At 34.6% G+C, this 23,598-nt stretch overlaps 1 protein-coding gene across 10 annotated transcripts in view; it reads right to left on the bottom strand.

Moving 5' to 3' along the window:
* The window catches only part of LOC129790657 (homeobox protein prospero), a 205,145-nt gene that overhangs the window by 105,107 nt on the left and 76,440 nt on the right, over positions 1–23,598 (bottom strand). For 6 of the 10 annotated variants that reach the window (XM_055828274.1, XM_055828277.1, XM_055828271.1 and 3 more), the window contains one exon: positions 5,480–5,541. The gene's annotated coding sequence lies outside the window, so the exon portion shown is untranslated. Of the gene's footprint in view, positions 1–5,479; positions 5,542–8,309; positions 10,737–11,149; positions 13,750–23,598 lie in introns of those variants that run through there. The other 4 variants (XM_055828278.1, XM_055828275.1, XM_055828270.1 and 1 more) reach the window with 2 other exon arrangements.

The raw sequence follows: 23,598 nt of genomic DNA on the forward strand, positions 1-23,598 counted from the left end.
AATCGGTCAAGCCGTTTTCGAGTTATGGTCGATTTTCGATGAAAAATTGTGGCGGCCATATTGACTAAACGGCTTGACCGATTTTCGAAAATGAGGTATCGTTGGAAAGGTCTTGATGTCCCCTACAACATATCAAAATTTCAGCCCTCTAGCTATAATAGCGACTGAGATATAGCGAAAACAAAATTTTGAGGTTATTCAAAATGGCGGACGGAGGGGTGGGGGGGGTGGATTTGACCTCATAATCGGATGTCTTCCAGTCGATATTTAAACTTTGCCGTTTACCGCAAGTCTCTATCTATTACCGTTCTCTCGCAATTTAGCGTTATACTACGGACGGCCGGACGGCCGGCCGGAAAAAAACTTATTTTTGGCGCATACGTTTTTTGGAATGTGGGGACCCTAATTCGTGCTCATCCCAAGTTTGAGCCCGATCTGACGACTTTCGATTTTGCTCGGTACACAAAAGCTGTGTCTGAAAGAAACACAGCTAAAAAGAGAGAAAACTTCCACCTCATGAAGTTTTGCAAGTGGAGTTAATACGGAACAATAAAATTATAGCCCAAAGGCATGACGACGAGGTACTTTCCGCTTGAGTTATTGCGAATCGCGGATTGGACTTGGCGAAATGTTTCTCCTCCTATTGTGTGGAGATTGGGGGCGAAGCTGGCGCCAATCGAGACAATTCAAATTGTTCTTCTTTTTTTTTTGTTGTACGGAACTTCTCGTAGCCGGAAGTGGGTGTATTCAAGAATTCGTTCTGACCGACGTGCCTCACAAGGTGGGGAATTTATATATCGCATACAATGAGTGGCCCCAAGAATTTTATATAAAATGCCCCCTTCTTGCTTCTTGTTCCCCCGCATACATACAATATACTCTACAAAAAATTCTATGAGTCCAACCTTGTTGAAAAAAAAAACTATATATGGATGATCTCAGACATGATGGGTTTAAGCTTTTTATATTCATCTCCTCATAAAATTGTGGGTGGAAGCATATGTATGTTTTTGTTATTTCATTAAGAGTCATCAGGGATTCTCTCAAATGAAAACTTATTGAAGAAAAAAAGAATAAAAACTAAATCCTTGCCCCCAAAGAGACCATGTGAATTCATGTAAGAGAATATGAAGGGATGCAGAGAAAAAATAAGTTCAACCATAGAATGAATGCAAAAGAAGAGAAATTGAATTTTTTATTTGTAGCTCTGACAATTCAAGTTGTGGCTCACAAAAAGTATGGGAGTTTCCGAGTCCATAAGCCAAAACTGATTGAATCTCATTGTTGAGCGAGCTCAAGTTTTTATTCAAACATCCGCTCACGCGAATGTAAGGGCAAAATGCTTGCGACATTTTCCAGGGTAGGACAAGAGGGGTGATGGAATTTTCTCTTATTTTTCTAGGTGGTCAAATGTTGGAGAAATAAATTCAACATAATGCTCTATTGATTAATTTTCAATGAATTGGAGTGTAGAAAAGTTAACCCTTTCAATACCACTCTTAGTTTTCTTTTAAAATATTTTTTTTGTATTTTCCTTTGGGTTTTATTCTTAAGTTTGTGATTTATGAAATTCAATGATCCTCGCAAATAACTGAAAAATAGACTATCTTGCACATTTCTTTTATCCGGAATTTTATTAAAAATATTCCGTATGTTACAAATGAATTATTTCTGAAATTTATCCGGGAGTGCAAATACCTATAAAACATGTAAAAAAAATTTAAATAAATATATTATTTTTAAACTTTTTTTTTTCAATAATTCCAAAAAAATCTATTGCAAAGTAGTTCTGTAAAGTAGCCTATTAACCCTTTCACGTCCACATGAAATATAGAAATATTTAACCTTTTCATTACGAGTTTTATTTGATGGATGCTCTCTGAGAACAGTTCTCAATTAGAAAGTTTTCTTAGGTCTCACTTACGTAAATTTAACGCATTTTTAACTTAAAATATCAATTTCACGTTTGAGTCTACGTATGACCCAAAGAATGCGAAAGGGTTAAGTAATTTTTTTCACCTGAAAGCGTCCGAAGAAGAATCTTTGTGAAGAAAATTGTTAGTCATTTTACTTTTGCAAAAAGAAAATATTTAAATAAAAAAATAAGAAAATAAAAAAAAATGTTTAGAAAATGCCCCCTAATAGGACCCTGAACAATTAATAAGACCGCGATAGAGGCACTTTTCTATAGAATTGTGCCTAACTATGACTTTTTACGTGGAGTTCCGATTTAGACGTAAATAGAGGTTGAAGGAGAGAAAAAAGAGAGAACTAGCGGTAGAACATTGGGCGACATTATAAATACATTTTATCACGTATATATGTAGCAAAAGAGAATAAACAAGTGAAGGCGCAGAAATGACCGGAACTACTCTCGAAAGACCACCAATCTATTTATCATTTTGTAGGTGCTACTCTGGCTGCTGTTTGAAAATTCAGCAGAAAATTACACGACAAAGAGGTAAAACTACGGTGGTAGTAAAGCGGGCAGAATCAGAAATTGCCAACAATGGAAAAACAATTTTTTCCACGATTTCTCTCTTTTGCCTTTTGAAAAAAAAAATGATGGAGAAAAAACGAGGCAGAGTGTAATTACTATAAAGAATATTGTGCCAGAGCGATTTTGTCTACTCACGACAATACACCGGATATATTGAGGAAGTTTGTGATTCAGATTTTATACTTAGTTTTTGTATTTATATCGTGGTAACTCTTACAACACACCGCACACATATTTTTTTTTCTGCAATCCAAAGCATTTTCAATGTACAACAGCAACATTGAGAGTGGCACCCTGGCCACGATTTATTTTTTTGAGGGAGACACAATCCCAGAAGTTCTGGTTCATGAGACACACGGAGGAGTATATTAGAGGTGAAAAAAGCACGCTAAATTACTTTTGGTGATCTATTGTTGCGGGATTTTATGAGAATATGCAAGAGAAGCGGAAGTTGTATTCCTCCCACGCTTCACGCCAATGAAGGGGGAGGGAGTCACCTTCTGCGCACAGGTTGGTATTATTTTATCAAAATACCCACGAATAATTTATTAATTGACTTCCACAATTTTCTCTTTTGGCTATATTTGTTGCTTTCCACTGAATTTCGCAATTTATTCCCCCTCCTGTTTCTCTGTTCTTTGTATGATGAAAAGCAATATTAACTTGTTGGGGGAGCTCACTTATGGCATTTGCATAATAGAAACATCATAATTAAGCAGAGGTACATACAATAAAATATAATCAAGGAAATGGGTAAAGTCGGTATAAAGTACTTTCTTAGCACTTAAGAAATCTTGGAGAAATCTTCAAGACGTTTCAATTTTTTTTTAAATATTTTTTTTACACAAACTTAAAATGAAATTGAAGAAAATCCAGGATTAGATTTTTTTTATATTCGAGAGTAAAATTAACATTTTTGTTGTAACGATGGTCAATATTCTGGACTCAAGCTTCTAAATCTTAATTTTTTTTTTAAATTCTTTAATAATTAAGAAATTAAAGAAAAAACTAAGATGTGTTTTAAAAAGGCAAATATTGGTCCAATTTCCGAAATATGGGTTACGTAAGTATTTTGTTATTTTCTTGATATTTTTATTTGTAATTCTATATAAATTACATAAAAAAATAGAAAATTAAGATCTTGAAATCTTGATTCCAGAATACGTCTGAAGACCATTTTATTTTTAGAAGAATTACGATAAGATTAGCAAATTAACAGAAAAAAATTATTCATTGAATAAATGATCAATTTAATGTTAAATAAAAATGTATTTTATGTTACTATATTTACCTACTATAAATTAAACAATTAATTTTCAGAATAAAAAATAGTTTGCACGTAGTAAAGTTTGATTTACTTATAGCCACAAACGCATTTTTTATCAAATAAAAATAATTTTTTAACTTGAAAAAGAATTGAAATTCTTTAAATAATATTATATTAGATATCACACCTTAAATATTTTCAAATTCTCTTCATATTTTCCATTTAGAAAAGATGAAAATCAATTCTTATTCTAGACAAAAACAAAATAAGCCTTTGAAATTCAAACGTGAGATACATTGTTGCCCATTAAAAATATTCAATTAATTTGTATATAAAATGTTTCAATGAAAATCCCAATAAAATAAAATTCCTTACTGTCATCTCGCCCTTTAAATACGCTTCAAAAAAACAATAAAATATATTGTTCTTTTAACAATTTAACCATTTGAACCATTATTAATCAATTAAAAACACTTCACTTTTGTGAACATAATAATTTTTGCTTTAAATGCAGCTACACCAACACATTAAATCAATTTGTAATAAATGTATAAAAAAAAGTAAACCCCATTTTCACCCCGAAAATTCCACGCACAATTGCAACCAATTTCACCCATAGAATGGCGTATTTTGAAAATTCTATATAATAATGAAAATTGTCAAAAGTTTGATGTGCTAAAAATAAATCTCTCATTTTGTGGGTGTTGGTGTAAAAGGGGGGAGGGGGGTGCAGAAGTGCAAAAAGGAAAATATATACAATATTTTCTCTGATATCTTTAAAATGCGAGTGATTGGCAGATTTTTATTGCAAAATTCTCACTATACTAGATATTTTGTTTTGAAATATTATATATAGGTAGGTTAGGTATGGGGTGGAAAAGTTACTATATAGGGTGGTTGATTTTGCAATTGCATTGTACTTCCAGATAATATGTTATATATATGGGGAAAATATAACATTTTATACCTCTTGATCGGCACTTTCCCTTCTCGTGTGCACTTTCACCCATAAATAGCAACCTTTCCTCCAAATCAATTTTCCGCGCGCGCGAGGTCCCCGCACATTCACCTTCGCGAAAATGGCACTTTGTACAAATTGCGAGGAAAATGGTGTTTGTGAAAGTCGCGTGCTTTTGCCATACGGAGGAGGGCGTACGAGAGAATCATATACCTATATTATGAAAAAAAAATGAGCCTCAATGGGAGAAATGCGATGACACCCCCCCATTTGAGAAAGGCGAGAGGCTTTTCTCACACAATAAAAGGCAAAACGCTTTCTATCAACAATATGCCAATGCAGGCACAATTTTCACAATCCTTGACGTTACATCCCACACCCTTCTCGTAGACTTTTCCATGCAAATCACTGAATTTTCAAACATTTTTTGTTGTTGTTGTTGCATTTATAACAACAATCTCTTCTTCACAGACTTGTCTATATTTGTGATGAGACCAAAAATACATCACGACAACCCCTTGATTGCAATTGTTCACACGAATCGTCCTATTTGATTTTTCGAAGGCTCTCCGCCCTCCTTCCCTGGCTTATTCACCTGAAGGGTGGCAAGATGACAGCAAGTTGTCGGCAAATTCACCCTCCCCAATCATCTCACACTTGAGTACAAACTCAATGAAATATATATAACATGTCGGCTATATATGTGTAGAAAAATGGGAAAATTTTTACAGAAAAGCTTTGAAGGAGGACTCACCTGACACGAGTGACGCAATAAGTGTGGTACAATAAAGTTGATGATGTGTGTGGTGATGTTCTCTGCAAAAAAGGGAAAAGCAAGAGATTACCCATTTGGACATGACAAACAATTCAGCCAGACATCACTGACCGACGGCTATTTTCAATCATCACCAGGGGAAATATTTCAATTTTCTATTTTCATTTTTCCATCACTTTCAACCCCCAAAATAAAAATTCTTTTAAAAATTCCTCTCAGCAGAATTTGAATTAAAAATTTTCAACTTCTTCTTTAAGTAGAAGCCACACTAGCACTGCATTGGAGCAATAGAAAATATGAATTTAACTTGGCAGCAGAGAAGACGCGTTCGTTGTGATAAGATAGGAGATTGAGGGAGAAAAAAGGGGCGTCATAAGAAGAACAAATTGAGAGACAAAACAGAACTAGAGTCTGGCAAGAAAACATTCCTCACAGAATCATCGTATTTGCGTCTGAAGAACGCCCCCTAAAAACGAACTTCTTCACAATAATACTCAATATCTTGTCCGTTAGATATTATTTTCGTGGACACTGATTTCATGCTTTCACAATTAGGGGAGATCGCTTAGAGACAGAAGTTAAATGAAGATTGAGTTGAGATTGGAGAAATTCTAAGAATAATTTTGAATTTAGATTTTCTTGAAGAAATAATTCTAAAATTTTCACTGAAATTCTTTTCAATAATTCAAAATTCTTGTAAAATTCTTATCAAGTATTTTAATAAAATAGTCAACTCACAAACAAATAATATTAATCAGAAGGCAAAGAAAACTAAATCCTCAAATTAGAGCGTCTGGCGTAAAGTTTAGAAGGTAAAAAATGAGCTCACTGAAGATGATGCAGAGCGCATCGAAAGCTTTGAGGCTAATCTTGGGATTTTCTTTATAAAAAATCTCTCTTTTCTGGCGCTCACCGGACGGAGAAAACTCCTTTTTTACCTTCTAAATCCTCAAATTTAACAAAATGAGAAGAACATTTTTCTTGCAATACTTTTCCATTAAATTCTCTAATTTCAATTATTTAATTAAAACAGCCAAGGAAAGCGCCACAAAATTCAACTTATTTTCAACAATCTGTTTTTTAAATTTAAAATTCTATCAGAATAGTTGATACTTTTAGTTTTTATTTGAATGTTTTGCAAAATGTATGTAAAACACCGACATTTTCGAAACACTTTAAAGAACTATTTAGGAAAATTCTTCACCGAAAAATTCGAAGAATTAATCAAATAATGGATTAACAACAAAACAATTATTTATCTTCAAATAACTGAATTTATCGCTTTTAATTTTTTTGTAAAATAATTCTTTTAATTCTTCACGGCTTTGTTAAATCTCTTCTCCCTAATTACTCGTTTTAAGTTACTTTGAACTTCCACAAGAGAATTTGCATAGAAATTTCGAGCCTTCAGGCTCCTATTTCAGAGATAAAGTTTTAAATCACTCTCTATTTAAATTATATTTATAAAAATAAGCTTTTGGCTACACTTTCAAAAATCACAAGAAGCACAAAAATATTAAAACATTAAATATTGTTAAGATATAAGAAAAGCTCCAGAGCACTCAACCCAAATTATTTATAGCAAATATTTTAATTTAAAGAAATATAGTTCTAAATTTGTCTGAAAGCCATCAAAATTACAAACTATTTGAAGAAAATTTTACAAGAAAATAAATTAGCTTCAACAAAATTGATAAAGTGATTATAAAATCCTTTTCAATGACTTGAAACACTTGTAAAAATTTTCATCTGAAGTCGAAGTTTCAACAAAAATTTTCCTTCAATTTTCAATTCGACTTAACACAAGAAAATCAAAATCATTATTTATGATTTTGATATAATCCCAGAAATAACAGAAACAATCAAGAGAAATATTTGTCGCTATAGTCAAATAAATTAGGCACATCAGTCATTATTTATAAAAAAAAAATGTCTATTATAAAACCAATAAAATCTCTGTTTATTTTTTAATTGCAGATTTGAAATAATTTTCTGCTAATTCAAAATTATACCACTTGTTTAAATTTATTAATGAAAAATCAAATAAACTTTATAAAAAAATAATTATATTTTTGTTGAAATATCAAAATCTCTTTTTTTAATCAAATTTAGTTCCAAGGATATATTACTGAAATCATCCACAGATAATAATGAAATCAATATAATGGGAGTCTAATAAAATTTTTATTCAATCCCACTAATGTATTCATTTGCAAGTTTGAATAAAGTTGAATTAATTGACTATTAATGTCAATTGAGGATTTCTAATAAAATTTTACTATATTTACTCTCACAATTATCTCACCCTATGCATAGATAATTTTTCGTGGGAAAATTTCAGGTTTTCTTTACAGGAAAATTATCATTTTCAATCATTTTTATCATAATATTTTTTCACTGTTTTATCGTACAAAAAAAAATCAACTGATTGTGTGGAAAATTCCAAGTTTTTGAAAAGCACAAAACCAACCCCCCAAAAAAATTCAGAGTAAAATGCAAAACTATGAGCTGCTTATCAGCCCCCTCGCATATTTTTGTGAAAATTATTTCACCAAGCAGCACGACACATTTTCAGGCAATAAATTAATTTTATCAATTTTCCCGCAATTTTTTCTCAGTTTTCTGCCGATAAATTAGGGGGAAATATGTTGTTCAACATCACCCCTTTTGCCTACACTCTGGCGATTCGTACACATTACACATTTTTTGAATTCAACGGAAGATCTAGATTATTGCGGCTAGAGATGCAGATGAATTTACAACTAAATGTTATTATGGAGAAGAAAACTCTTTGCTTAGCAAATCCTACCAATTTAGCGAATGTCTTTGGCCGTTGAGACACATCAACTGATAGAGGAGTCACCATTAAAAGTCGTTTCTTTTTTACTTGTTCTTCGTTAAAATTTTTGTCCGACAGACTTTTACACGAATTGGGCTTTTTTAAGAGCTTTTTAATGTCAATTTGGTGGGAATTTTTATCACTTTTCTTTTAAGGTTTTCACTCGTATTTTTTTTTGGTTTATTATTCTCTTAATTTTCACATTGAATCCTTTTTTTTTGGGAGGAGAAAATTGTCTTTAAGTGTCTTTTGGAACACCCACGCGTGTTCACATCACAGGATATTCGACGTACATTACTCACAGGAGATTGAGTAAATTCTTTTTCGGTATGAAACACTTTGGTTTTGTTAAGTTAAGGTCCTTGTTAGAAAAGCCACGACCATGCCAACCATCCACTACGTGGTTGCCACATTGTCCGGCTCTATCAGAAAAATCTGATATTGTGTATTGAAAGTCATGATTGTGCCTGAATTGTCCACTTGTTAAACTGCATTGAAGACATATTACCACAAAATAACAATTATTTTTACCACCTGCACCCTGCCCCTGCTAAGGGAGTGACAAAACGCAAGGTTCACGGGGATTTTGGGGGGATGTTGTAAATGTTTCGGGATTGCAGCTAAATGCTGCTGAGACACTTTGCACTAACTTCACATGGAGGCATCTCCCCGCTATTGGTGGCCACCAAGTCACCACCATGTGGAGGATAGGACGTCGCTTAGGCAACTGAAATGCCTGCGATGTTGAGCTACCATCCGCCCGGTTCTGAGGTAGGGCTTAATTTGTGAGGATTGCTGTGTCCCCAAAGTCGTTTGTCACACGCACCGCGAGAGCACTTGTTGAGATTTTCACAGCTCTCTGAAAGCAAAGCTCCTTCCTTTACCTGCTTTGCTTTTCTAAATAAACTTTCAACTCTGAGATTGTCCTTTTTGAAAAAAAAATCCTTTTTTTCCTCAAATTTGTCCACTTTGTCCAAAAAACTGTCCACAATTTCACTTCTTTTTCCCCTTTTGTTGCTTTTCTTTTTTTTTTTTTTTCCACAAACTCTACTACCCTTAGTTGCTCAAGCTTCTTCCTCACGTCAGCTAAAACACTTTTAAAAAAAATCTTATCGGAGCACTTAATGTTCAGTTGTATGCTTCCTTTAATTTTTTTTTCCTCTTGGTTTTATTTTGTTTAATCCAATTGTCCCAAAATATTTTTTTTTTGAAACTTTTGGGATTGATGGAAGTATCGATGCAAAAAAAAATCAGATGAAGATTTTTAATCCTTTACTGTTTGTCTTGTTTAGAATTTTATCGCAAAAAAATTCTCGCCGTTGTTGGACTTTACGTTCGGAATCGGAAAAGTAATTTTTTTTTCTAAGTATGTTTAAACTGAATGCCTTTTGTTGCCTTTTGACTTGATTCCACTCTCAAGATAGGTCCGAACTGTAGGAGCGTCTGCTTAGATGTGGTGCGACTTCCTGGAGTGACACCATATAAGAAGGATAACTCCTTGGTATCACACAAGCCTGAGCGTCCAATCTACCCTGTGTCTAAGGGGTGTTGTGCTATATATATGCTATATATATATGGGCTGTGTGGAAGCACAAGAACGGTTTCTCTCTAGTGCTCAGGACGGCGACTGCGAGTGCTTGTCCACGGCGACGACGACGACGACGACGATGCTGACGATGAAGAAGACACCACACTAACTGAAAGGGGTGGTTTTATACCATATTACAAAGTTAAAGGAAAATTTTCGTAGTGGGGTAACTTGAGACGATCGGCCAGTATTTAAAGTCGGTTACACTTCTCTTTCTATAGCACACCCGGGTTTTTGCACATGTGTATTGTATTATATATATAATTTAGCCCACACTATATATAAACTTACTTATATGTATATGTAATGTTTTTGCCTCTCACTTAATATATGTCTATATATATAATGTGGTGGGCCCCCCCTACTATCTACATATAAATTCCTTTTACGCGCGCGTGACCGAAGATGTTTTCGCACAACGGGCTTTTGCAGCAATCTCGTTCGACTTTTGGCTAGCGACTGAAGAAGACTTGAGATGTCGGACAGGGTGGGAGCGATTCACTGTGTGCGGCGTGTGGAAGCGCAGAGGACTAAACACATTCCCTACTTCATACAACCCCGCGTTCCTTAATCGGGCATCATCCCTCCCGACGCTTTGCTTTTGGCGTCGTCGTCTCCGTCGCTAGCTTGGGTGTACACACACACACGCGCGGCTATGTGTAAACCCTCTCTCTCTCTCGCGACGTCTAAGCGCGCGTGTGTGTGTGTAGCGGGGGCAAGAAAAGTCCATTGGATGGGATGAGGAAAAACTCCGTCGTTGGGCAAGAGCATGCGCCCTTACAACCTTCACACACATACATAGCACAAGATCTCCACTCTTACATCATCCCTACTACCCAAGTAGCGCCCTAACCAAAAACTCACCCCCATAACTCGGAATTTTCCTCCACCACACGCCAGCATAAGCCAGAAAACATTACAACATCCAAGCCATTCGAACACCCTCGCATCTTATTCTTTCATCCCTTCTCTGCTTCAAATTTTCACCCATTTCCCTGTTTTTTTTAGCCAACTCATACAACCATCCAATTTTACAATCTGGTGGGAGTTGGGATATCCAGAAAATAAAAGAAAAGCTCTCTCCCTTTTCCCGTATATATAAGACAAACCATTTCATCCCCACTCTCAATCCGAAGCACCTTCCAAAGGCACCCTCACCAATTCAGCCCCAGAGTGCTTTTTGGTGTGCAAGAATGGTCATAATAAAAGCTTTTGTATTCACCTAAGACGGCTGCTGCTCAAACTGTCTGTATCCATAGAAGAGATGCAGCGAGTTTGCCATCATCAATCGGAGTGATGCCACTGTGGACGTCGTCGTTACTCAACTTGATTTTTTCAATGAAAGTTTCACAAATTCGATTTAAAAAAAAACACGGCTTTTTCTTAGTTTTTTTCCTCTTAAAGAATAAACTTTAACAGCAACTCGTTGTCTCTGTATTGCACTTTGATTTTCTTTTGCACACTTCCTTATTAATCTACGCGGTCCTACAATGTGATTGTTATTCTATGATTTTTCTTTTTGGCTCTCAAATCATTTAAATCTACTATTACACACTTGTCAGTTAATTTGTTTCTTTTCTTAATGATTTCTTGGTTTTTCTTAGTTGGTTTTGTTTTTAGATGTTTTAAAGTGAAATTTGACGCTCTTTTTTATCTTGACTCTTCGTGCCGTTTGGATGGTAAGTCGACACGGGGTTGAACTTGATCTTATCTTTAAAGGGTTACAATTACTATAAAAATTAGATTTTTTTATATTCTTGTTTTTTGTTGTTAGTCGATGGTATTTTACGCGCACGATTTGTATATATGTTTATTTTTTTGGCAAAGGATTTGCAACTGAGATGGTGAAGGAAAGCAGGTGAGTAGTGTCTGAACTTAAGGTATGTCCGCACAAATTTTTCAATTCCAAATAAAAGGAAGTTCTTCGACACTTTTTTTTATTTTGGAAAACACCACTGCACGCCGCCTGAAGTAAACCACACTGATTTATTTTTTCACAGAAGAAAATTAACAATTTTCCTTTCCTTTTAAGCTCCCGGAAGAAATGGAGAAGGATTTGTTGAAGCAAAATAAGATATTTCTTTTTGAAATTTTCTTCAAGGGTCCACAAGAAAGAATTTTTCTTCTTTGTCTAGAAACTTTTTCCTTAACAATCCGGAATAATTCTTTTTTTTTCTAACAAAATTGTTCTTTGTGTCTAAAAAAAATTTTCCCGATTTTTTTAGAATTTGGTCTTTTTTTGGTAACTTTCTGGTAAATTGCTTTTTGGTTGTATATTTTTTTCTTTATACTTTATGTCAAAAGTTGAACTTTATGGTTTTTTTTTTGCAAACGACAGGATACGTGATTTTTTTTCTAGTTTTCGTCTTTTTCATTTTGATATTAATAATAAAAAATAAGAAATATGACGCCGGTAGTATGGCATCGCGCGCGACGGACGGCGATTACGCGTATTAACAACGACGCTGGAACAGCGTGACTGAGCGTCGCGGCGCGCCAACAAGAAACATCGCTAGATATAATCACATTGTGCCCATTGCACAAGGCAAATCAGACGCACATATAGATAGGACATATTTTCCCGATTTCCACGAGTGTTGAGGCGCCGCATTTTTTTCTATACACAGTTTTCTCGTTTTCGGGGCATGATTTTTGGTTTTCCTACACGAAAACTTTTAAACCCGTGCATGTTTGTGTGTGACATTCGCGATGGTGGGGGTGTGTCCGGACATCGCGGCGCTTGCGTTTTCAATCTACACAATTTTTCGCTCCGCCTTCGAAAGCTTTTTTTTCCAGCACCCCAAATCTGTCACTGTGTGCTATCGATACATCTCACCATCCCCCCCACATGGTCAATTTTTCCGGAAAAAGCCCTGTAAAAGTACGCAATACACACACACACACACAATAGCCAAACTTAGAGAGTCATCGATGTGTGCGTACCGCCTCAAATGCAAGCGATGAACTTTTGGGAATGAGGGAGCTTTTACGCGTGCTATATATGGCTGTATTGTATATATAGCACGCATTTTATCAAAAAAAAAATTATCTATTTGAGATAAAAAAAAATTCAAAACCTAAAAAATGTCTTTTGATGAATATTTTTCAACCCCTTTGAATTTTCTTTTTAAGAAAACTCTAAAGATAATTTGTGAAAAGCATTTAAATACTTAAACAATTTTTCCAAGTTCGAGCATATTATGATAGGTAAAAAAAAATCCCCCAACATCCACATTCAGCACTCGCGCGCACATACACTCACCATCAGACATTCATTTCAATAAGTTCTTTTTCGTCGTTTTTTTTTTGCACCGCACACAGCTCCCACCCCCTCGTGGACATGAAAAAAATCCCCCAACTTTTATATATAAAAATCCAAATGAGTTAAATGTGTGTCATTGATTTTTCAGCAAGCGAAAGCATCTCCCGCACATACATAGTCCGTACATGGTCAATTTTTTTATGTGTCCCAGGCACAAATTATATGCAACAATCTCTGCCCCAACGAAGGAGAAATTTTAATTAAGTTAATTTTTTGAAGGACACTTTTTGCACTTTTCCACACACACACACACACACCAGGGCAATTTGGGATCATTGCCATGGCGCGATGCTGCTTTTACAATTTTTACCAGAACAATTCCTAATTAGTGAATGGCATATCCTGTCCGTGCGAGGGTCCCGCATACCCGGATTTTTGCGTCTTGAAACATTTGCTTTGTTTGCAATTCGCGTCGATTCCACTGACTGTTGGAAACTTTTACAAAAGCACCTCCGTGAAATCTCTTGCGGTTTTACAAAATATATACATGTATCTACTTCCACCACCGCCCTCCCCCTGAAGTTGTGAAAATAAATCCTCCCCTAGATGGTGGAAAATAAAACAAACATCCTTCTGACCAACTCCCTTTTCCCATTTCTTTATTCTGTGTGACCATTTGCTCAGCATTTCCCGCTACCACGGAAACATCTCTGGAAAAACTTCCCGAACATTGTGAAGAAGAAGAAAAAAAGAGAGTCGGCACCAAGGGGAAAAGCGGGAAAAGCGAAGGAAAGTTTTTGAATTAATCGCCAGCACGGACGAAAGAAGCTGTCTTCCACCCAAGGATGCCGTCAACTTGCTAAACAAAGTTTTTCTGTAATCTCATTAAAAAGTCAGAGTCTTGATATTTTCGTCATGCGGGATTTTTGTCCACACTGCGAACCTCATTCCCTACCCCTCAGTCCCGCTCAAAGAATCACTAATTAATATCAACGAGACTTGTGAAATGCACAAAAGGGGTGAATGCAAATGCCAAACCATCACCCTTTTCCCGTACATACATACATATCTCACTGTGGAAATCACGCTGAGCATTTATTTTCCTAGAGGGCGATTGACCCCCTGGGTTGGAAGTATACGCGCATTGCGAGGGGTTGAGGACGAACCGGACATTCGCTTTTGTCTACAACCGTACCCTCTTTTGCAGTTTACTTTTTTTTCCTTCGTCCGCCAGCACCACCCTCATCCTTCGAGTTCACCCCCCTTGCAGACCCCCGCTCATATGAGAATGAGTTGGTGGCACGAAGGAAAAAGAATATGAATAAAGAAAATGAAAAAGAATCTCGTGTATTACATACTCATGGCTTAATTAAAAGAGTAGACTCCTCCGCACACATATATTATATAACTTGTAGCCAGAGGTTCTAGGCATTCATTGTTTCGTAGTTTCATAATTCTGACTAGATGGACATGACTTTATGTTTCAGTTGGCGCAAAAAATAGGGAAATGGTAATTTTAAAAGAAAAATTCTATATATTTCCTGGAAATAAATATAATAAACTTTTATTATGATAATTTATTATTTTTTTGTATTGTATTTTAATAAAATATTTTTGTTTTATATTTGTATTGAAAATCTTCTAAGAAAAGAAACGTTATATTTGAGTAATCTTTAAAATTTCCATTTAAAGGGTTGATTCTGATAAAATCTTTTCTTTTCTTTTCTAAAAATTAATAAGTTGCTGTAAGATTTTGACATATGGGAGCTTTAAAATTGTTCTAGTCGTTCTAGAAAAAAAAAACAATAAGGATTTTTTTGTTCAGGAAAATAGTCAGAAAGATCTCTGAGAAGGTCTAGAAAAGTAATTTTCCTTCAAAAATATGATTAAAGGGAGAAACTGAATGTAAAAATCCTATAAGATTTTCCCGGAATACCCCAAATCTCAAAATAACTAGAAGTGATATAATAAAAACAATTTATGATAAGAAATTAAAAAAAACATAAATTTCTTTTTTATTGAAAAATAGAAAATGAGAGGAAAACTTTTCAGTTTAAGAGTAACTATATGTAAGACACCTAGTTTTTATAATAATATTTCATATTGATTTTTTTTATGGCAAATTGCATTGCAAAATTATTTTTTAAAGCAATAAAATTGATTATTTGAGAGTGAAAGAATAGATTAAAGATGGATCAAGAAAGATTAGGATTATTTTATGTATTTATAATTTTTTTTTCACTTAAAACTTATATATTTTTCCTAGTGCAACGTACACAAATATATATATATTTTTTTAGAATAAAGAATTTCGTATGGATCTCTTAGGAAATTTTTCTAATTAATCTTTGGAGCTAAACCAAAGATTAATTAGATCTTATAATAGATTCATATTTTGTTAAAAGAAATGTATTAAATTAAAATATTTAATATTTTTTTTCAGTTTTGGTTTTCTTTTTTATAAAGAAGTCATCAAAATTATGGAGAAAAAAAAACAGAAATAAATAGTTTTACGCAACTCAGAAAATTGTTAAAAAAAAACAAATAGAAAAAATAAAAATAGATTATTCTACAAGAAAAAAAAAACATTTCTTTTTTAATATCTTAAAGAAGCATCCAAAGAATTCAATTCCGTAGATTTACAAGAACTTCTTTTAATTCGTAGAATTTTAGAACAATTTCCCAATTAGGCACATCACGCTTTGGCAAAAACACACATGGGGGGCTTTTAAATTAAAACACAAATTAACATTTAAAGAGATTAATAAATTCCTCCGTGTGACAGATAAAATGCGTCCTGTTTGACTAAATATCTGACCCTCGTCAGGGCTTTATTTTCCTATATCCAAGCATCAATTGGGTTTTTCCACGTAATTTTTGTCTTGTTTTCCCACACAGATGAGATGGTGTCTGCATGTTGGACCACCACTGTGCCAGAAGCTGGGCATTATAAATAAATTTAATTGAAAAGCATCTGGCTTATGTCGAATCCCCTTTTGGAAAACAGTTAAAGTGCTTTCTTGCTTCAGGAGTGGTCAATTGGATAGTTGCAGAGGCGTCTCCTTTGCTGATTATTTTTGCTTTTACGTACATGCCGGGGGTGGGGGTGGGTGAGACTCAAGTGGAAATTGAGAGAGAGATTGCAAACCAAAAGGCTTGTTTTGTGGAGAGACAATTGTCTCGAAATTGGTCAATTTTCAGCTGTGTGGTTGAGAAATTTATTACTCCGGAGGAAGGTCCTTTTCCGTAAAAGTCTCGCTATGTAAAAGTCTGATCTCCTCTGGCATAAGATTAGTATATTTATCCCAGGCGAATAAGATTATGGTCGAAAGACAGCGAGACAATCAATTAAGTGAATTGGAATATGTTGCGCAGTAATGCGACCACACCACTTCAGACGATGAGAAATATTGTATGCTATATACGTCCCATTCCCATATCGGATAGCTCTACGAGACACCACCTCAAACCGCTACCAAAACACAACCCCTGACTGTATTGTTTATCGCGCTCTGTGGTTCACTCGTTGGCAACAGGTGTTAATATTGTGATTTCATTGAACACCATTGATACATGATTCCGTCCAAAGCACAGGTGAACGTTTCCTCTTAGTTTGCTGCAGGCAGTCCAAAATCAACCCCCTATTCACCCACCTTCAGCTGCAGCACATTGCCAGAAGTATCACACGAATTTTTCCTTCGTCTTTTTTTCTCTTTCAACACAAAAAAAACATCCAAACCACCCCCCATTTGTATATTCCACCACACATACCATGTGGGTTTGTTCCACAATTTTTTGACGAGCTTTCACCCCAATTTTGCAAAATTCGCCGTATGTGTTCAGTTCACCTTCCTAGACCGCTTAGACCGCTTCCCGAATTCATCGATTTGTTTGCTGTATGGGGTCCTCGCGAAATATTGCTATTGCAAAAGGCCAGCAGAATTGATATGGTCAGTCACATTTTTTTCTATTTCACTATCATTCTCTCACTTTTCACCCTTCTACACTACATCCCTTCAACCCCTTCTAATCACTTTTTTCATCGTTAATCAAAATGTCAAAAGACACATCAAACGGAGTATTACAAAAAAATGATTTGGTAGCTAATTTTCTAAAAATATATATTATACTATATATAGGGGGAAATGGGGCAAAATGTTAGAAAATCAAGACCACACATCTCCAATATCTCAGTAAATATTATTTCGTAATTGTTCTAATTTAGTCAAAAGGTACCTTTTATAACTCTAACTAAGCCTATAAAGTTTTATAATAATTGATCTAATATTTTAGGATTTATTTAAAAAACAAATTTTTCGAATTTCAAAGTTACTTTGACCTTTCATTTCAATATCGTATTTTGGCGTATTTCTGTGTAATTTTTTTGATCCAAATGCATTTTTTGATAGAGTAACTATTGCTGAACACGAATTTAGTCTAAATTTTCCGAAAAAATTTTCCGGGTTTTCCCGTATAACACTGACACTAAAAAGTACCACTTGGGGCAAAATGTTAAAAACTGTTTTTAAGGCTGTTAACTTTTTTTTGTTTATTTATTTTATTTTTTTCCAGTCGGCACACTTAATACTTATAATTTAGCATGTTATATTACTCTCTATCTATATAATAAAGAAAGGATTTCGTTCCTGTACAGCTATGCATTTCTACACCGTTGGTCCGATCGTGATGAAATTTGGTACAGAGACTACTGATACCAGGCGGTTTTTACCAACGGCATTCATTTCCCCCCCAGAGCCCCCCTTCTCATAGCCCTCATATAAAATTCATGCTTTTTTGACTACTTTTTGAATTTGGCGCCTTAAATGTTGTGTGAAATTCACTTTTTCTCTTTGAAATATCTGTTGGAGATTTTGCATGGCCCATCTATATAATAAAGAAAGGATTTCGTTCCTGTACAGCTATGCATTTCTACACCGTTGGTCCGATCGTGATGAAATTTGGTACAGAGACTACTGATACCAGGCGATTTTTACTAACGAATAATTTTTCTATTGGACCTTTTTCATCTCAATTATTTTCTCCATCTAAAATTTGCGCGAAGCGCAACAAATCCCCGCGAAGCGGGGCGAGGTAAATTGGAGCGAAGCGACAATTTACCTCGTCTATATAATAAAGAAAGGTCTGTTTGTTGGTAATCTTCGTGTCTGTACAGCTATACAAATCTACACCGTTTGACCGATCGCGATGAAATTTGGTACAGAGGCTCCTTATATCAGGCGCTTTCGAGTGGCCGTATTCATTTTCCCCCCAAAGCCCCCCTTCAGGTAGCCCCCATATAACTCTCATGCAGTTTTTGCAAATTTTTGAATTTGGCGCCTGAAATGTTGTATGAAAATGATTTCTTCTCTTTGCAAATTTTTTCTTTTGGGTTCGATGAGTGGCCCTAATCGCCCTAATCTACCTTTAAACCTTCACAATTTATTTTCTTTAAAATTTGCGCGAAGCACAACAAATCCCCGCGAAGCGGGGCGAGGTAAATTGGAGCGAAGCGACAATTTACCTCGTCTTTAATATATAAAGCTAAAAAGTTTGTTTGTCTGTCTGTCTGTGGCACATGAACTCCTCCGAAACGGCTGGGCCGATCTTGATGAAATTTGGTATGGAGGTAGAGGGGGTCAATACGAGTTGCAAGCGCTATATGGGATTCCGCCCCAACCCCCCTTTGTAGCGCCCCCACAGAAAAACTAATTTTTCCCACTTTCTACCTGCTGAAGGGTCAGATAACGGGATTTTTTTATTTTTAGAATTTTTCGGGGTACCGTATTATTCATCCCCCCTACTAATATACGCCCCCCTTTTATAGCTTAAAATGGAGTTTGCTCACACGTGATTGGGGGCTCGGGTTGACTAGTTACTAATATAAAATTATTTAAAAAATAAAAAGTGCAATTTCATAAATTTTTCATTTTTTTTTATTTTTTGTACTTTTTTTATTAAAAAAAATTTCTAATTGTTACACAAATACCTTATTATCAATTGCTTTTATAGTGTCTAGATGAAATAAATTCATAAAATTGAAATTTAAGGCCAAAAAACGCAAACTAACATTTTGCCCCATGATTTTTGAAACAGGCAAATGTGCAAGGGTTTGTAAAATGGCCTGAAAATGCATTTTCCCGTTGAGATAGAGAAAAATCGTCTGAGACAAAGTTGTAGCCCGGAAAATTTCCTATAAGATAGTCGTCATGAGAAAACTCAAATATTTTCAGGAAAATCAGGAAAATGTTTCTCCCAAAAAACTAACAAATTGCCCCATGTTCCCCTATAGAATCTCATTAAAGAATGTTCAATTTTCCCGAAAAAAAAATAATTTATGCAAAAAGAAATTGAGCAACAATTATTTTTCTATTAATTTAATGCCAAGTTGTTTTAAAATTATAAGGGGTGTTTATCTGGTGAATATTTTGATCTTTTTCTGCCGAATCATCCGAATGTTTGGGAAGAATCTGAATATTTTCCAAGATTGAAATATTTTCATTCAAAAAAATTGTTTCTAGCTAATACACGAATAATTTTTGATCGAATTAAATTTAGCAATTTTTTGGCTAGAATCAAATAGTTTTTAACCTCTTTTTTTGGTTTGAAATTAATAGGGGAACGTAGTCCAATTCCGACCTCATAAGGTCCGCGCAGAATGAGAAAAAATGGTATAAAACAAAAAGCAATATTCTTAAATTTGGTACCATGTTAAAGCTCTTTTAATGTTATTTTAACTCCCATAACTTTCTACATTTAAAGTTTTATCAGTTTTAAGTAATAGCGGATTGAAAAAGACCTTAAGAGGTCCGAATTGAGCCACGTTCTCCTACATTTTAAGTTTGAATTTTGTACATGTTCGCATTGAATTTGGTAATTTATTAGCCCTTTGTCACTTAATCTAATATTTTTTTAGAACTAAAACTGAATAAAATTTTCCGATTTTACATTATTATTTTTTGGTTTGAAATTCAGTAGTTGTTCGGCCTCAGTTTAGTACTTCTTCGGATCAAGTTTAGTACTTTTAAGCTAGAATTGACTAATTTGTAGATTTTTCACGCTTAATTTAAACCTTTTTAGTACTAAAAACCAAAAGTTTTTTTATGGTTTGAAATTATTACTGGTTTAACCTTTAATTTAGTAATATTTCGTCTCAAATTTAGTACTTTTTCTGTTTGAAATTAGTACTGTTTCGGCTTCAATTTAGTACTCTTTATGTTTTTGTCACTCAATCTGGGCCATTTTATATTGATGGAATGAATAACTTGTTTCACTTTAAAATTATTACTTTTATAGCTCAAATTTAGTACTTTGTAGACTTTTATCACTCGATTTAAATATTTTTAGGACTGAAGAGTAAAAAAAAACTTTATTTTGATAAGAAATTTTTACCATTTTGGTTGAAATTTAATATTTTTTATTTAGCTTTAATTTTAAAGTTTTTAATTTTAAAACCGTATGACTTTTATTCTGTTTGAGTTTATTTTTAGTAGGTACTAAAAACCAAGAAGTATTTAACTGCCAATTATATAATTTTTTTGTCGAATCATTTGAATATTGGCGAATATTCCGAATATTTTCATGCAGATAAACACTCCTTGTAAAATTATTCATTCATGACTGAAATATAAAATGCTTGAAGCGTACTAAATATCAATTAAGCCTTTTGATGGAACCCACAGTGAATCAACCACCATAAAATAAACATCTTACAACCGTTTACCCATCAATCCATCAAATAAGACCACATCGGCCCAATTCATTTGTATTATTTAAGAAAATTCTTCATACTCTGAGATGGAAGTTCAACGAGGCGCAACATAAGGATACAATTAAGGGATTTTTATGATTGACCAATAACGCGGGGACCACCCTCTTATGAGGCGCACAAAACACATGCCTCGAATAAAAATTTATTTTCTTCCCAGCACTCAAATTGATTTCTCTCTCTCTCTGTATTTCCTTCCCTCTTGACTTTGTCTTTTCTAATGTGGTTAAATAAGATAAATTGACACCCTTTTTGTTTATTCTTAAGTGCCCTTTTCACGTGGAATGAAGACACTGTACCTTGTTGAGTGAGAAACATCATTCACCTGACATGTGTGAAGTAACTTCTGCGTTAGATATGACCCTCTCTCTGCATTGTGAATGATTGAGAATTTATAAGGATATATACATTTTACTTTTAACAATGAGAGAGCCCTATTGAAATTGTGACGTCATTGTGTGCCACAGTGGTGAAAATTTATTGTCTCCCCGTGGAAGAGTATCGTTTAAATCTCTCAAAACACTTTTGCTACACATTCTCCTGTAGTAAATTGTATTTGTGTTTGTGTATCTCCTTTGATAAATAATAGTTAAACTAACCCCATGAATCTTCAATGGTTTGGTCTGAAAACCCCCACGATTCAACCCCTCGCCCCAGCACCCCTTTCCCTTTCCTCCCATTGATCTGATGAAGCAAAGACAATCCTTTTCACTATAAAGTATCTCTCTTGACTATAACCACGTATGAGTTCAACACACATATCGTTACCAGGCCTCTCTCTCTCTCTCCTCAACCCTATGCCATGGCTTAAGATTATCATATCTGATTGTTTGGGCTATTTTGCGTGCTTCACTTCCATATTCAAAATAACAACGGTGTGGGGGTGTGTGGAAATTCACACAGAGACTCCCTTAAAGCTTTCCCAATCACACATCGTCTTCGGCATTAGAACCATCAAATCTATTGCAGTCAGGGGGGGAAAGGAATTTCAGAAGCACTGAAGACGACATTCCAAAGACCAATTTTGTGTATAATACTTATCCTTTTATCTACGTAAAGTGCAAAAGGACACAAACCGTATCAAAATTCAAGTGATTCTCCGCAGATAAAATCAAATTGAATACTCCGTGTGTCGACCCTCGCTTTCTCTTAGCATAACTAGCATAACCAAACCCTCCCGCCCCCCTCGAAGCACCCTGGGGTGGAAAATAAGAACCCGTTAACCTTACGTGTTACAACACCTTCTATTGTTTTAAGTTCTGCCCATGCTTTAGAAAGCTCCACATACATTAAAATGTTGTATGGTGGAGAATCATCTTAACTTTGTATATACAATTCACTGCTGGTTGTGTAACGGGGACGCACCCACAAATGGCCACACGATGAAACTTATACCTGTTTACCATTTATTAGTCGTGTTTCTTAATGACATTATCCTTTTAGTAGCATTTTGTATACATACATACGTATATGCCCTCAGTGTGCCCCCTTTTAAACTCAATTGGAAGAGAAAAGTTGGATATACCCACCCCCGCACGCCACTATGAGTATTTAGAGACAATTTTAATAGAGTCTCAGCTTTTACATTAAAGAAGAGAACACCCCCACAAAGTTGGTGCATTTGTATGACAATTAAGGTGGTTCAAATGCACGGTGAATTTGCATACATAGTCTCCTAAACTATGATACTCCCAACGTTTGTGGGACATTGTTCTTAGAATTGTCTTACTTACAAGACTTTATATGGGGTAGGATTAAGTATATACGAAATGGGAATTTGCTGGTGGAAGTTGCTTTTATTGCTCTCTAAAAATAAAAGAAATAAATCAAGTTGCTAAATAGAAAGATTCTCCAGGCTATGAGACAAACGTTCTCATCTAACGAATGTTAACCTGCTCAAGAATTAACCCTTTAATGACCATTAGGATGCTGTAATTGAGCTTAACGGAAATTCATATTAAGGAAAAGATGAAACGTCCATCCGGAAGTTTCAGGCAGAAAGACGATGGATCAGCTCAAAAATATCCTTTCAATTTTAGTCAAAGCTTTCGACGCTTCTATGCGTTTTCATTAAGGGCTGGAATTTTATTAAATTTTTATTTTTTTTTAATTGCCTAAATTTATGGAATAAAAATAAATAAAATTTTCTAACCTCATTGAATTAACAAAAAAAATGAAAAATTGGACAAAAAATGTTAATAAAATTCCAGATGCTGTAGAAATCGCAAAGAATCGTCGAAAGCTTTGGGTAAAATCGTTTTAATCAGACCGGATTTGGACACAGGAAGTTTACAGATTCTCCCGGAAGAAGTTCATTCTTTTGGAAAATCCTTGCATCATTCTCGTCGGAGTAGTTCTTTAAAGTTCTTTATTCGAAAGTTACTCAAACAACAATAATTTATAATAAATTCAACTAGGCCGTGGTCTTAAAGGGGTAAAAGTCCCTCAACAAGAAGTTTTATTGCTGAAGTTTTACATCACATGAAATGAATTTTTTTTAGACTATTTTTCGCTTTGAGTTTTTGAACAGATAAGAATTCCCGAGATGATCATGAAGTGAGAGATTTTAAAAATATTATTAAGCCTTTAAGGCTATTTAAGCGGACAAAAGTTTTAAAAATAGTTTTTTACTTGAGGGTTCCCT

This window comes from Lutzomyia longipalpis, chromosome 2 (genome assembly GCF_024334085.1).
Source record: "Lutzomyia longipalpis isolate SR_M1_2022 chromosome 2, ASM2433408v1".
Lineage (NCBI taxonomy): Eukaryota > Metazoa > Arthropoda > Insecta > Diptera > Psychodidae > Lutzomyia > Lutzomyia longipalpis.